This window comes from Tamandua tetradactyla, chromosome 5 (genome assembly GCF_023851605.1).
Source record: "Tamandua tetradactyla isolate mTamTet1 chromosome 5, mTamTet1.pri, whole genome shotgun sequence".
In the NCBI taxonomy this organism is placed as follows: domain Eukaryota; kingdom Metazoa; phylum Chordata; class Mammalia; order Pilosa; family Myrmecophagidae; genus Tamandua; species Tamandua tetradactyla.
In genome coordinates this window covers 167,091,342-167,105,720 of record NC_135331.1, presented here as the reverse complement: position 1 = coordinate 167,105,720, position 14,379 = coordinate 167,091,342, and the positions used below count along the sequence as shown (strand labels likewise).

The 14,379-nt window shown below is 43.3% G+C and overlaps 1 protein-coding gene across 8 annotated transcripts in view; it reads right to left on the bottom strand.

The window, feature by feature from the left end:
- Positions 1 to 624: 624 nt before the first annotated feature.
- FOXO3 (forkhead box O3) overlaps positions 625 to 14,379 on the bottom strand; it is a 119,104-nt gene continuing 105,349 nt past the window's right edge. For all 8 annotated transcript variants that reach the window (XM_077162576.1, XM_077162570.1, XM_077162578.1 and 5 more), the window contains exon 3: positions 625 to 5,341. The gene's annotated coding sequence lies outside the window, so the exon portion shown is untranslated. The remainder of the gene's footprint in view (positions 5,342 to 14,379) is intronic.

Genomic DNA, 14,379 nt, shown 5'->3' with positions numbered 1-14,379 from the left:
GACTTAAACTCCATGCTACACGGTTCTATAAGCTGAGTATAGAGTATTTACAACATGTAGATGAAAACGAAAAACACAACTTAGGCTACTCGGAATGGCTTTACCACAGGGTGGAATCCCCCCTAACTTAAATGAGAGGCTCTAAATGGGCACAGAGGAACATCTATGCCATGGTCACCAGAAGCATGAAGTATTCGTGTCTGTCTTTCTATATAAAGGAGGGCGCTTTATTTATTTGCTGGACTCACACAAGGCGGACCTCATTAGGGCCAAATCTCTGACAGGTCAAATCCTCCGACACTCACAGAGGGAAAGGAGTCTAAATTCTGTCTCCATACTTAACAGCTCCTCTGGGGTAACATGACTCAGCACACACCAAACGCGGCTGCCAGCCACCATGAACAACGCCATAAATTAGCTTTCATTAAACTGTCTGGTTGTGAGTGGAGGTCAAAAGTGAGCCAGAGAAGTTAACTGGGTTCATTTAGTTTGGAGATCCCAGAATCGAGTCTCAGTTTTGTGCCTCTCCTAATTCTACAGGAAGACCTTGAGATAAATTCAGCTTTTTCATTCCTGAATTTAAAGGCTGGGGCAGAAGGAACAAAAAGGCTTACTGGAGTAAAATAGAGTGTTCATTATGCTTTATTTACATGCGTCACCATCTCTTTTACAAAGATTACAATTTTAAATGAAATACACAAGGCAATATCTACAAACACCAAGGAAAGTAAGTACTGCATCTCTATTATCATTTGGAAGGGGAAGATTCCCAAATCAAACTGGTTTTGATCCTTGAGAAGGAAGGCGGTAGAGTTAATTCATGGCAACATATGGTTAGACAAAATCCTCAATAAGAATGCAATATGATAGTGTTCGCCTTGAAAGAAAGGATGAGGTGCTTCAAATCAAGTATAAACTGCTTTACTCTTAGGTGTTTGAATATGGCCATGCACCAGTGGTATCAGTTTAATTCTAGTTTGTATGGGGCATGAACAAGAAATTGAAAACAGGTAAGACAGTTTTACAGATACTGTATACAGATTTTTTTTTCCATTCATGCAACTTTTTTCTTAAAAAAAGTTAAACATGTGAAGCCAAAATGCACAATATATATTTTGTTTAGTATTAACTAATTTTTCTGGTCCTCCTTCACATGTTTACATTTCCCGTGTAAATAATGTACTAGGACAAGTATACGAGAGAAGACTGATTGCCAGGCAATGAGATAATTTCAGAGAAATAAGTGACCAGACACACAGATTTTAAAAGCAGCTGCACAAGTATTTCTGGATGTGGCAGAGGCCTCATAACCCATCATTCATCAAGGAAAAGTGCATACAAATAAAATTAAACAAAAGGAAAATATTCCATCATTCAAACTGCATAAATGTTACCCCACTTAGATTTGGATTAAATATAACATACTCTTTTTAGTTATTTGGGCATCTGCTTTAAGATCTTGTTTGACAGACATGATTTCACAAGAACTTCATTTTCCCCTCTTTGCACATCCTGCCTCCTCCACTCTTCAGGAGATGCTTGCTTTTTCATACCTCTTTGCCAATGATTTACATTTCTAAAAAAATGTGCTTTTCTTAATTTTTCTTTAAAACCTTATACCTAATCATACAACAGTCTGCCAGATACAGAAAAGAAAGAAAAGAAAAGAAAAGAAAATCAGAGTTCAAGCTGTTGGAGTTTTGCTTTCAAAGGGAAAGGGTAACATTTCCATCCTTGCAACAATGGACTGGCTGTTTGACTGCTTTACTCCTGAAGGTCTTTCCAAGAGATTCAAATGTTCATCGTGCTTTAAATTTGTTTAATTAGGCAGAGGTGAAGTCTGTCCCTATCATGCTTAAACTATGTCCAAGTTTCCTAGGAAACCATCTGAAATCCACCCTGAGACAGGCATACATGTAATGAGCCGTGATATCCTCTCTTAAGGACAGGGAAGCAATGTCCATGTATGCTATCGACTCCAAACACAAATACAGAATCTACCTTGTACCACATGCATGTTTGATCCTCTCATTGACAGGAAGGACAAAATTCCATAGTAATAATAATAATAATAATAATAATAATAAAAACTCTCAGCAATCATTACATTGGAGAGGATGCAATAAAGGAAAACCAAACCCAGATTCATTCACAGTTAATGGTAGACCCTGAACCTGGCAGCCTGTTCTCATGCCAGGGCAGTGAAGGCTTGTAATAAAGCTCTTCTAACTTTGGTAAAAGGTATCAGTTTCTGGAGCCCTGAAGAGAACAACAGATCCCCAGAGTAGATGTCATGTTTTCAATATTAGTTACTCTCCTAATTCCCCATCACAAAGTAGAAGGTTCCCTAGAGCAGCTTATTTAGAGGCTGAGGGCAGCCTGGGCAGTTCTCATCGGGGTTCAAATGTCACAGCTGCCAACCCCCCTGAAGCTACTGCATATTCTGCTGAGATTTTCCAGATCAGAAAACTTACTAGAAGGGACCCATGACACTCAGAACTCAACAAGGTGGTCAACAGTTGGCTCTTCCTGAAAGCTGGGACTTGAGTGCAGGGCACTCAAGCTGTAGTCTGGCCAGGTTGAACGCCTTAGAGCCTGGCCAGTTCTAGGGAGCTGGCCTCTCTGGCCAGCTGAGGGGAGGCCAGGGGACAAGAGTGTCACCAGGATCCTGGTGAGGCCTTACTGCTCATTCTCTGAACCTCCTAAGGCCGGCAGGACGCACGGTGTGGATGCTGGTGCTTGAGTCCGCCCTGGTCTTAGCACTCCACAACACTGTACATGCGGTGGCTGATCATGCTATTAAAAAAGAAATCAAAGCACTTCATTTTCCTGGTCTGTCCCATGGACCCTATTGTCACGCCTCCTCTCTCCCTCAACTGTTTTCAATTAAATTATAATCTGGTCCTAGCACATCTGGTTAAGACATTCTCCCCTAAATCCAACAAACCCTGCAAAAGAGAATAAATGATGCCACATGTCCGAAAGGAATTCAACATCTTTAGATTGAAACACATTTGCGTGCTACCTTTCTCACTCCCAAAGCAGTTCTCAGGGTCTACAAAACTGCAAAGGCTATTATTCAAAGCTATTTTGTTAGTTTCTTTTAATGCAGGAGAAAAATTCTCAGGGCCCTATTTTGGAAGCACTCAGGATTCCCCCTTGTATCTGATCCCACTTTCCACCCTGCTTCCACCCCCAGCTGCTGCCTCTGCCTCCAAAGTGTATCCTCGCAGGACAGCATCATGTGGGAAGCTAGAGAACCAGCCTTCTCTCGCTGATACTGGACAGTTCTTGTGTAGAGCAGACTACTAAAGAATCAAGGAAGCAGCTAGCATCATGATAAAGGAACATAGTAAGCAAGTCTGTCTCACTGACAAGCTGACCACCTGAATAGAATACATACCTTAAAAAATTATATATACTTTAAAAATGAAGATTATAAACTCGTAGCAGGTTTAGAAAAGGCAATATGCTACCAATCTACTATAACCACGACTGCACAACAATTTACAGATTCAGTAAAAGGCAGGGTGAAATGAACACGGCGTCACTCTAGCATGACACCCAAGCGAGGTGGGAGAGACGTGAGACAATACCAAATGGAACTTTCATTATGCTAGGAGCTGTTATCACCACCACTACCGCCCCCCAGAGGAGTTATACAGCAAAGGCGCCCAGGGGGCCCCTGGCGGAGGGTGATGGGTGTGCAGGGGGCCGGGTGGCACGTCTGTGTTGGTGGAAGGGAGTCACTGCCACTGCAAGGTGCGAGCATCGGTGAGAACTCATGCAGGGAAGTCTGTGCTGAAATGCTAGTTTGTATTCCTAACGTCCATGCATAATGTTCCATTTCTGTACTGTACATGATAAAATATATTTATACATTTATATGCCTAATGCTTTTTATGCAAAGAAAAGTCTTCATATATCACTTGGGAGAAGTATGCATATGCTGTGCTAATCAGAGCGTCGTTACACCAGGTTCCTGTGTACCAAAGGTGTTCCCAACTAGTCTTTCTACCAAAGAGGGTAACAGATAAAATCATACTTTCAGGTTCAACAGAAAGCACCTATACAGCACCATAACTTTTTGGAAACAAGACAAAATGAAATCCATAGAAACAGGAAAGTAAAATAAAAATTAAAACTGCTCTATCTTGTACTTCCATCGTGTCATCTGTATAATGACAGTCTAAGCTAATACAGAAAAAACTCAGCTTGTACACAATCGCCTCTCACTCACACTCTGGTAGATCAGGTTACACACAGCATGGCTGAAAATAATCAAGGATGCATATTTAAGAAAACAGTCAAGTTAGAACTTTCTCAGCATTCTTGGGTTTGTCCTCTTGACGCATTTGTCGCTGCAGACTTGATGCTTACCTGTAAGTTTGTTTCTTCTGCAAAGCAAAATGGGGCTACTTTTTCTCCTTAAAACTAAATCCTTTAGTGGCGTTTGGCAATGAGTGGACAGCTTAGATGACTTCTTTTCCGAAGACAGCCTAGATTCTAACCAACCAACCAACAAACGCTCCCCGCAGTAGCTGAGGATACCAGCAGGAGGCCCTAGGCCCTATCTCTGGAACTGCAGACCAGGTGCCGGGGGTCCTGTCCACAGACTACCTTTACTCAGAACTGAAAACACACTGGCCCAGCGCTGCGCTTCATTCGTTCTGCTATGTGGGGTCCTGGACCGGTGCGTACAGCAAACAATTGTGCCATTGTTCATTATTTTTTTTGGTTTTTTTTTTTTTTTTAAGGATAATTTTATAGTGAAAGAAAGAAGAAAGAAAATCCCCCTTCTAGGTTATGTAATTTGTTAGTTTATGGAGTTCCATGGGCTCAAAAGTTTGTGATGCCCAAAGCTGGAATGGTAAGCGGTACGTTTTCCTTCTGTTTTATATTTGCTAGGGGAAGGACAGTTAACATTTGAACAGAAAAAGATTGCAGGTTAATGCATATGTAAAACTGAGAAAGTCAAAGGAAACAAACACAAAACAACACTTAAAACATCCCATAAACCATGCGCTATTAAAACACCACAGAATTGACCCTGGGGTTTCCCGTGTGCTCTGGAGTGGGTGGTGCTGGCTGGGCGCTGCCCGCTGCTGGCCGCTGTCCGCTGTCTCACCACCCTGTACAAGGAAGATTTTGCATACTTTATAGAGTTCTGTTCCCGGGTAAGTGCTTCACCTGGGTAAAGGGCCGTTAACAGTCTCTGCTGGGTTAGGAAAATGGCGTGGGATTCACAAAGGTGTTAAGCTGTAAACGGTATCACTGTCCACTTGCTGAGAGCAGATTTGGCAAAGGGTTTTCTCTGTAGGTCTTGTGTCAGTTTGAGGGTCTAGAGGAGGAGAAAGAAAACCAGAGATTACTAAGGACACTTACATAGCAGTAAGTAGGTACTTCTTTATTGCAGCAGACCTTGTTTCACCTCAGAGCCAAGGACACACTTGCAGAGAAATGGTTTGACTACATCCATTTCCAAAGGTCTGGAAGTTTAAGGTCAAAGCATGGAGACTACTTACCTGATTTCTATGCTTGGGTACAAAATGTCCTGAAGTTGACAAGCACAAAGTAAATGAGGTCATTTCCTTTGGGATGTTAGCAAAGAAAGGCAAATAAGGGGTGCTTTAGCGGACCCCTTGAAAGTACGGGTGTGCAGGGTACAGGGTCCCATCGGGGACATGGGCCTTTCACTGCTCAGACTGGGAGAGTTGGTCACACAGAGACCAGCTTAGATGCCTCTGGTCCCCCCACGGGCTATGAGTACTAAGAGCTCTTGCTCACCGCCTTTCCTGTGACCCTTGTATGAGAGGGCATGAAAGCAGCCACTTTCTACATAGACTTAGTCGGTCTGTGCTGCGGGATGAGAGGCATTCTGGCCTCCCCCCTACAGAAGGAGTAAGTGGGCAGACTTGGCAATTCAATTTTTATATTAAAAGCCAAGAGGGAAATAAGTATATAGCCAAACAACAACCTCCCCCTATTGCCCAATAAAATATCACATTAACAATTAACAACTTTATTTTGCCACCAATACTCTTCAGTGGAAAGACCCAAAAGAGGACCCCTCAAAGCCTCTGATTCTATGTCTTATCAGACTTCATGTGGCCACTCTTCCCAGAAATGTTAGAGAACTAAAAAACAAAGAAACAAACAAAAAACCTGTATATACTCAGAGAAATGAAGCTAAAGGAACTAGCATGACAGGCCTCTGGACTTAAGACCTTTTGTTTATGGAAAACAGTATCGGCTGTCATGGTAGTAAAAAAATAAAAAAATAAAGATTGTAGGCCAAGAAATGGATAGAAAAGTGGTAGTGAAGCAATAGGAACTCAGCACCTTCTCACTGGATGAGGTAGACTAGTAGTGAAAAGTATATCAATAAACTCACAAATATACGTACGTTACATATATCCTGCCCTGCCCTCCTTTGGAGAAGCTACTAATATATGCTTATTTGGAATTTTTGCAAGTGTATTTGTCACCCAGTAGCTTCTGTGACTTTGTACTTGCTGGCAAAACTTACCTTTTACATGAAAACATTCAGAAAAGGTCACAGGACTTAGTCGTTATAAGTCTTATTTAGCCATTATTACAGCTCCAAACAGAAGAATTCAGGTTATTTTGTTGCAGGCAAAAATGAGAAATCAGGAAAAGAAGGTGATTTCCTTTTTCCACCCATCCCCAGCATTTAGTTCCCTGTCTGGTTTCTGGAAGTATTCTTTGCCTTGTAGAGGTATTAGACAATATTATCCTGGACCATGAAACAGTAGCTTATTGATCTCAGAGGGAGAAAAAGCAACAATAAATACCAGACCTCCGTGACAGTAAGAAATGTGGCCTGCCAGAGCTGGCACCCCAAGTGCCCACCTGGTGACCCCAAGGCACAAACGAAGGTTCAGATATGTCTGTGGAAGAGGATGTGGTTTTTTTCTTTCACAATAGCATCTGATAAACCACAGTCTAACATCACTATGCAATTAGTCATCAGGGGATTGTGGTCCCCAAGACCTGATTCTGACTTACTGTAAGTGCCAAGGGAGACACGGAAAAGAATTACCTAATTCAGGCCCCCACCCCCACCCCAGTTCCCTTAGGTGTTAATTATTCAGCTGTGGAAACCAGCGCATAATGGGCAGGCCACACACCTCATTCCCCAAGTACCGAGGAAGACTGTGCAGCCTGTTCTAATGCTGGGGCTGGGCCAGCCTAGGAGGGGAGGGGCCGAGGGTACCTGGAGCCCCCGAAGTGGCATCATTCCAAGCAGGATGGGACATGAGCCCTAGAGACAGGGCAGGAGGCCCACCTGGGCAGAGAGTCTGGAGTGGTGGCCAACAACACTGCCCAGGCCAGATATACAGACGCCCTCATCAGAAAGCCTAGAAACTTCAGGGAACGTCATCATTAAATAGGAGATATGCGAACCATCATTCTCTCCCCGTGTGCAGAATGGGGTTGAGACCACCTGTGACGCTGCATCCTGGAGCTTCCCCAAGGTCCCCCAGGCAATGCCCTCCCCGGGAGGGCTGCTAAGAAGACACCCCTGCGTCTGTCCCTTACACCGGTTTAGAACCAGGTCCAGGTTTAGAGACAGCTCTTGCAGAAGACACATTTTACAAAGAAACTCCCACTCCACAGAACGGAAAGGCAACTTGTTTTCCCTGTGCTACAAGGAAAACAGATTGTAAAAGATTGTGAAAACATAAAGGAACCAGATAAATGTTGAACAGAAATACTATCATCCTTCTAAGATGAATACCAGAATCACCATCTACTAGCAAGACCAGAATAATAAAAATAATCGTAGGAAAGCAGCTTCTCCCTGATCTTATATTTTTACTTGCTCTTTTGTGGCTCAATGTTTGCACGTGTTTATCTGATTCAAGCAAGGACGGCAGGAGTAGAGGGAACACATTAAGCGATGAAACTAGTTACTAAGCTGGGAATTTAATCACACTCCAGGGTTGTGTTCAGTTTCAAGGGTTTTAATGAAGCGCATGCCATTCCTACACTGTGTGAAGTATGATGTTTTGGGTACCTTGTGAGGTTTATGTGTATCTGCTCAAGTCCTTCCAGTTTAAAAACACAGCAGATGAAGCAAAACTTCTGGAAGGAAAAGGAAGCATGTAGCGGACAGAGTTACAGCTATTACTTCACAGTTACTAGGCAATATGCCAACTCATAAGAAGCACAAAAATGCTGTCCTGTTCCATCAGTGAATCTCATTAACCTGGAAAAGATCCACCCTGCCCTCCTCCCAATATATAAGTTCGATCACACTGTTGATGCAAGAAAAATGAATTGGGGAGTCCAAATAATGAGGTCCGTTCTAAAAATATCTGCGGATGCTGTCATCTGGTCTCTGGTGAGAGCAAGTCCCTCTATAATCGTGGCATCTGCAGGGAAGGCAAGTTTCTGCCTAATTATCACCACTAAATCACATGATGTTGTAAGAAAGGGAAACACCCCCCCAAAAAAACTCTACACAAAACATAACAACCCAATCAACTTTAATCTAAGAATAAAACATAAAAAATGTTCCTACTGCTCTCCTCCCACAACATAATTCCACCGTGAAAAAAATTTTAAGTAGTTTTTTTAATTTCTTGGCAGAGAAGAAAGGAACAGGACCCTAACACCAGATCTGATAGAGAAGGAAAAAGAGATAGTAGGATGAAATCCTCATCTCCACGGAACCATGGAGGTTAGCTACTGTTTTCCACTGCTAGAGCTAAAAGATGTTTGGAGGAAAGTTTGCCTGAAAAACAAAATTAAAGGGAAGCACACTTGCTTCATTCTCTAAAAGTAAAGATAATTCAAGCCAAAGTTGTAACCCCAGGGCAAACTGAGAACTAAATATGGAAAATTTAGCCTAGAGAAGGAAGTAATGGATATTCACTCAATCTGCAGGGAAGTCGCACATGTTGTTCAGAGAACAGCTGTGGGTTTCAGAGCATGAATGTTTCCATCCCTGAGGACAGAGCCAAAAAACCCCAGCCTGCCACCGTCTCTGCTTCAGCTCCAGGCAATTTAAGGGATACCCAAAACACTGTGAATCACAACCATCTACCAGCACCCACCAAGGATTTTGTGGTGTTATCCCAGGAAAAAGAGCATTTTGCACGTCTCAGTCAGATGGCCATGTCTAATTTTGGAGCACCAAAGTGGCAGCAGGTGCCTCAGAGTTACTCTTCACAGGTAAAAACATAAGCAGCTGAAGAACACAGGCATTTGCCTTAATCTGATATTTTCTCAATATGTTATAGGTCATAAAGGGGTGGTGATGGTAATGACGAAGGTTCAGGAGTTAGAGTAGTGCATGAAAATGAGTATGGAGGTCTCCAAAGGGGTGTGGGGTGGGGACCTGGCTGTGTTAAAACCCGGCCCTCCACCTGCGATGCTGCCAAACAGAGCCATCATTCGCCAGAGCCGGGGAATCACGAGATGCAGGTCTATAAAAAAACATTTTAGCAAATGCTGCCAATCTGCCACTTCACACACTGAATAGTTTATGAGGGAAATAGAACAGGTATGGAAGCTTCAGCCAGGCTGGAGGCCAGATTTATATTCAATTGGGGAACCTCCCTAAAGGAAAATCAAATTTTCAGGAAACCCAGCCCATAGGCTTCGAGTGCTTTCTAATGGGAGAAATAAATACTTATGGAGGAGCTGAGGATGTTACAGGGAAGCTTAAAATGAGAAGTCTTGAATGGCAAAGGTGAGACTGAGGAAGATCCTGGAAAAATACTTAGCTATACATATTACCAAAGATCAGCTTAAATTGTCTGAAAAGAAAGCTTGATTTGTGTAGGCATTGCTTCTTGCTATCTCCCAGTAATTCCTGGGCTTTCTCAAGTAGGCTAGAGAAGCCTGTCTGGAACCTCCAGGACACCTTCTCACCAGGAAACCCGACACTTGGCCCTGGAAGGCTTTAGCAAGTAGACTTTTCAGAGGGCCATCCTTCTAGCCAGCCTCTGTGCTGCGCCCCGACTGATGAAACACAAGGGAGGCATGAGGAGAGAAGGAGCCAGTGACCCACAGAGCAAGGGGCGACTTGCAGAGCGCTCCAACTTTTCTGTTGTTAAAATTTTAGGGATTATTGACGGTTAAAGCAGTTTTAATTTATGAATGTCCAATCTCTGCCTTTACACTGGGGCAGGGATTATGCAAACAACACTCTTCATGTATCCAGAGTCAAATATGGTGACTGACATGGCAGAAATACGATTCTTATTAATTTACTGTCAGTAATATAATTGCAGAGATTTCACACTTTCTTAAAATTTTCAAATGACACAGAATAGTACGTGAAGTTTTGGACTGCATTCTTTTAAAGCCTTTAGGGGCAAGACTCTATTCTGGACTCAGGGTTGGTTTTTTTTCGGTTTTGTTTTAACTTTAATCATAATATTCAAAGACTACAGCTGGCAAAGACAAAGGTCTGTGGTCCTTATCTATGCCTTAAACCTCCCACGACTACTGGGAACAAGCCCTCTGCTCCACGGATGGGCCAGGTCTGGTTGTACTTGGCCTTCAGGAGACCCATCCAGCCCCACCCTCCTTAAGAAGTGGTCTTCAACCACCGTCTGAATGGTGCATGGAATGGGTACCATCTCATGGACACTGAACTCCCAAAAAGATGAGCTCCTTGAAAGCAGAGCGAAGCTATCTCATCACTTAGGGAGCACTCACTGTTTTAGGGTATTTGTCCTTAATAAGTTTATATTCCAGTCGGAGAAGCAAAATTTTCTTGATGCCCCAGGGAGCCTGGGAAGTTGAAAGCACACAGTAGGTGCACAGTAAAGGCTGACTGAATAAATGAGTGCATCATCCTCTTGGAACAGCTTTCTCTTCCTTGCTGCCAATTCAAATACTTAGCAATCTTTAAGTGCTGCTGCTTCCACGTAACATTTCAGACCTACTCAGATTTGCCAAGATTTAGTCTTCTATGAATCCAGGCAGAAACTACTGTTCGTGGGATAACACCTAGAATTCAAAATGCTTTTTTTGGCAAGATGGTTTCTGATTATTCTGTTTCTAAGATTCATATTTCTTATACGATGAAATTTCCTAACGATCAATTACACAATGCAAGGTACAGTTTTAACACTCAATGACTTTCTCCTGCCTGAAGTTTATATTAGCATTTAATAACGCATTTCCTTTTTCCTTCCTTTCTTCACATCCCATCATACATACCCTTGATCATCAGTTCCAGAACAAGAGTCTCGCTTTCTCTAAGCTCAAGTTGCTATGATTACTAAAAAATGATTCACCACTTAAAAGCAAAGAAGGAACTGTAGTCCAGGGGGAAATGCTTCAAGCAGTAAACCATGACCTGAATATCACAATGTTTATGTTCTCTGGGTGTGAGTCTATCCCTGTGTATCTCTCCTCTGCATCTGCGGATGGGATGAAAGAGTGGGATGTCCCAGATCCAAGGGATCGGTTACCAAGTAGAGAAGAGAGGAGGTTTCCCAAGTCCTCCCGCTTTAGATAAACCAGGTTTGAGAAGGTGGTTTTTCCAAAGTGAATCTGAGGTTGAAAACTTGAAATCAGCTGTTTCAGTTCCACAAAGTCTAAACCAAGCATCCACCTGTAAGGACATTACCGGGTTATGCAGGTCACACAAATGGTGGCCAAGAAACAACGATTATACCAGCATAACAAAGGGAGGAAGCCGAGAAGGACCTGGAAAGAGGGACTCTACTCTGGGCGACTGCAAGTATGACAGAGAAACAAAGGACACTCCTGAGGTCACTGATGGCTCTCACCACTCGGCCTGTACTGCACACAGCCGTAATGACCAAGTGCTCCCACCACTGGGTACCCCTCCTAGCCAGGAGGGCAGCCTGAGTGGATGCTGGTAGGGCTGAGCTTTGGCCTGAGGCACTCAGGATGGCAGGTATCATTTTTAGTCAGGCATAAAGGCCAACTTCTAACAGATCCATCAATCAACATATATCTTCTAATAACTTATAGACATGGTAGGCTGCATTGCTTCTAGATCATCTCTGAACATGGACGTGGCCAATGGAAATTCTAATTAATTACACCCACCTATACACAAACGGTAGATCAGTAGAAATTAATTAAAAATTTCAACCTCAGAAACTTCAGAATCTCTGGCCATTAATTTATCCTGAGGAGTCAAACAAAACACTCCATACAGGCACAAATACTTCTTCTTCTTCTTTTTTTTTTTAATCTTCTGACCCAAACTTCTTTCAACAGAGTGAACGTGAGGAAGGAGTAAATGAAGAGGGGAGAAGACACTAACATGCAAACCTTCAATCAAACCAAGGCTGGCAACTACAGCTTTACCCTTCATTCATGACTAAGTGATTCCCATTTCTTAATAAGTGAATGTCATTGATTTTAGCAAAAAAGAAATTCTGAAAAAAAAAAAAAGAAGAAAGAAAAAGAACCTAGAATTATACGATAAGGTTCACACCTATTGCTGGGAGAGAAAGAATGAAACAGAACACCTACAGCCCAGTGTCCGGTAGCTCTTTGCAGAAAGTTGTATTTTTCTTTCAAGATTCTTCTGGAGGAAAGTTCTTGGGGAAGAACAGCCCATCTTTTCTGGGTTTTCCCCAAACTCAGCATTGGAAGAGATCTTAAGGGTTTAGTGATCATATTTTCTGAATCCCAAATTGTATCATATTAGCCAATAAGGAAGCAAACCACCAGCTCTTGGGTGCTTCAAGGCCAGACCAGGTCAGCAACACTAACATTATGTGGCCATCTTTCCACTCTGAAGAAAACCCTAGGAGGGACTGAGCAGCTCTTTACTTCTCAGAGTGGCTTGATGGCCTGATAGAGGACAGGGGAAGATCAGATGGCTGGGTTCCTTCCCAGTGGCATGAGCCCCGGAGGCAGCTGAGATGGGGCAGGGAGAGGCTCCTCTCTCAGTAGGACCTGCTTAGGCCTGAGGATGCTGTCTGATGCCCTAACCAGAGCGAAGGCCAGAGAGCCAGGAGCTCTGGAGCAATCTTGTAAAGACGCGAAGGAACACTCGGTATCACAGGCTGACTTCTCACAGCCTCTCCATTGAGTACCCCCAAAGGGATAGGTAGGGATCCTGGGGACACTAATCTGAGAAGTCAAAGGTTTCACACAATGGGTAACTGTTAGACCTTTTTAGTGAAAAGAAACCTGACAGATTCTAATTTAATAAGTAAAAGTTGTTGCTCTTTATGCCAGTAGTCTGAAGACCAGCTTGCCAGCTCCCTGGGTCCTGTATTACCAACTCATTATTTACCCTCCCCAGCCATTTTAAATCAGGATGAACACTGAGTAACTTTAAATGAAGGAATACCAAAGGCTGTCACTCCTTATCAGAGCTAGTCCTCACACGATCGGGTGAGGCAAGTTTTCATTTTAACCCATTTTACAGATAAGCAGAGTAAGAGAGACGAGCAACTTGACTGAATGACCCATAGCCATGAAAATGGCAGCATTCTGCTCCAAATCTCTCTGCGACTCAACACTGATGAACATTATTTAACCTGGAGTGGGCTGCAGAGGAGACGTCTTTAATCTGCAGTTCTCCTCCCCGCGGCAACGTGCCAAAGCGGGTGGCTGGTTTCTGTCTGACTGCTGGGAGCCAGCTCTAGAGATCAAATATGGACTAAACCGAGCATCCTGCAGGGGGTTTAACAGAAATCAGGGTCTGGATTCAGTCTGAACTCTGTGCTCTTAGCACAGAGACTTTGAAGGAATAGGAGCTACGGTTTTATCCCTCAAACAAAGATAAGAGGAACAGAATATCTGGTAATGGAATAGGGCACGTGAAAGCAGGACTGCTCGAGAAAACCAGGCGTGAGAGGTTGCCACACACCAGTGGATTCTCTACCCCAACCCTGCAGGTAAGGCAGTCCTTTACTCCATGAGGGACGGTCACCACCACTGCATCCACCACCTTCCAATCAGGCCACGCATTCTCGCAGGAGAACCCCTATTTTATTCCCCCTCTCTCCTGCACCCTGCATACCACAGGTACTTGGTAAGTGAACTTTCCTTAATGGATCCAGGCCTTCATTAAACATCTCTATCAATGAGGAGCCAAATGCTTTGCTAGGCAGCAAGCTCATCCGAGGGTAGAACCCAATCCATGGGCTGAAATGTTTGATATAAGACAGTGACATATTTTTTTAAAAAAGCAGCAAGAACCAGAAGAGTCAGGGCAAAGAATAATAGCCCTTTGAGGAAAAAAAAAAAATCAGCAAGAATCAGAGTGGTAAGGGCAAAGAATCCACAGCTCTTTAAAGAGGTTAGACTCTCAGTGGCTGACCTCTTTCCACCTCACTCTAGGGCAGGGATTCCTTAGCACTGGTCCTACAGCTTCTTGAAGAAAAAGGAGTATCCAAGATA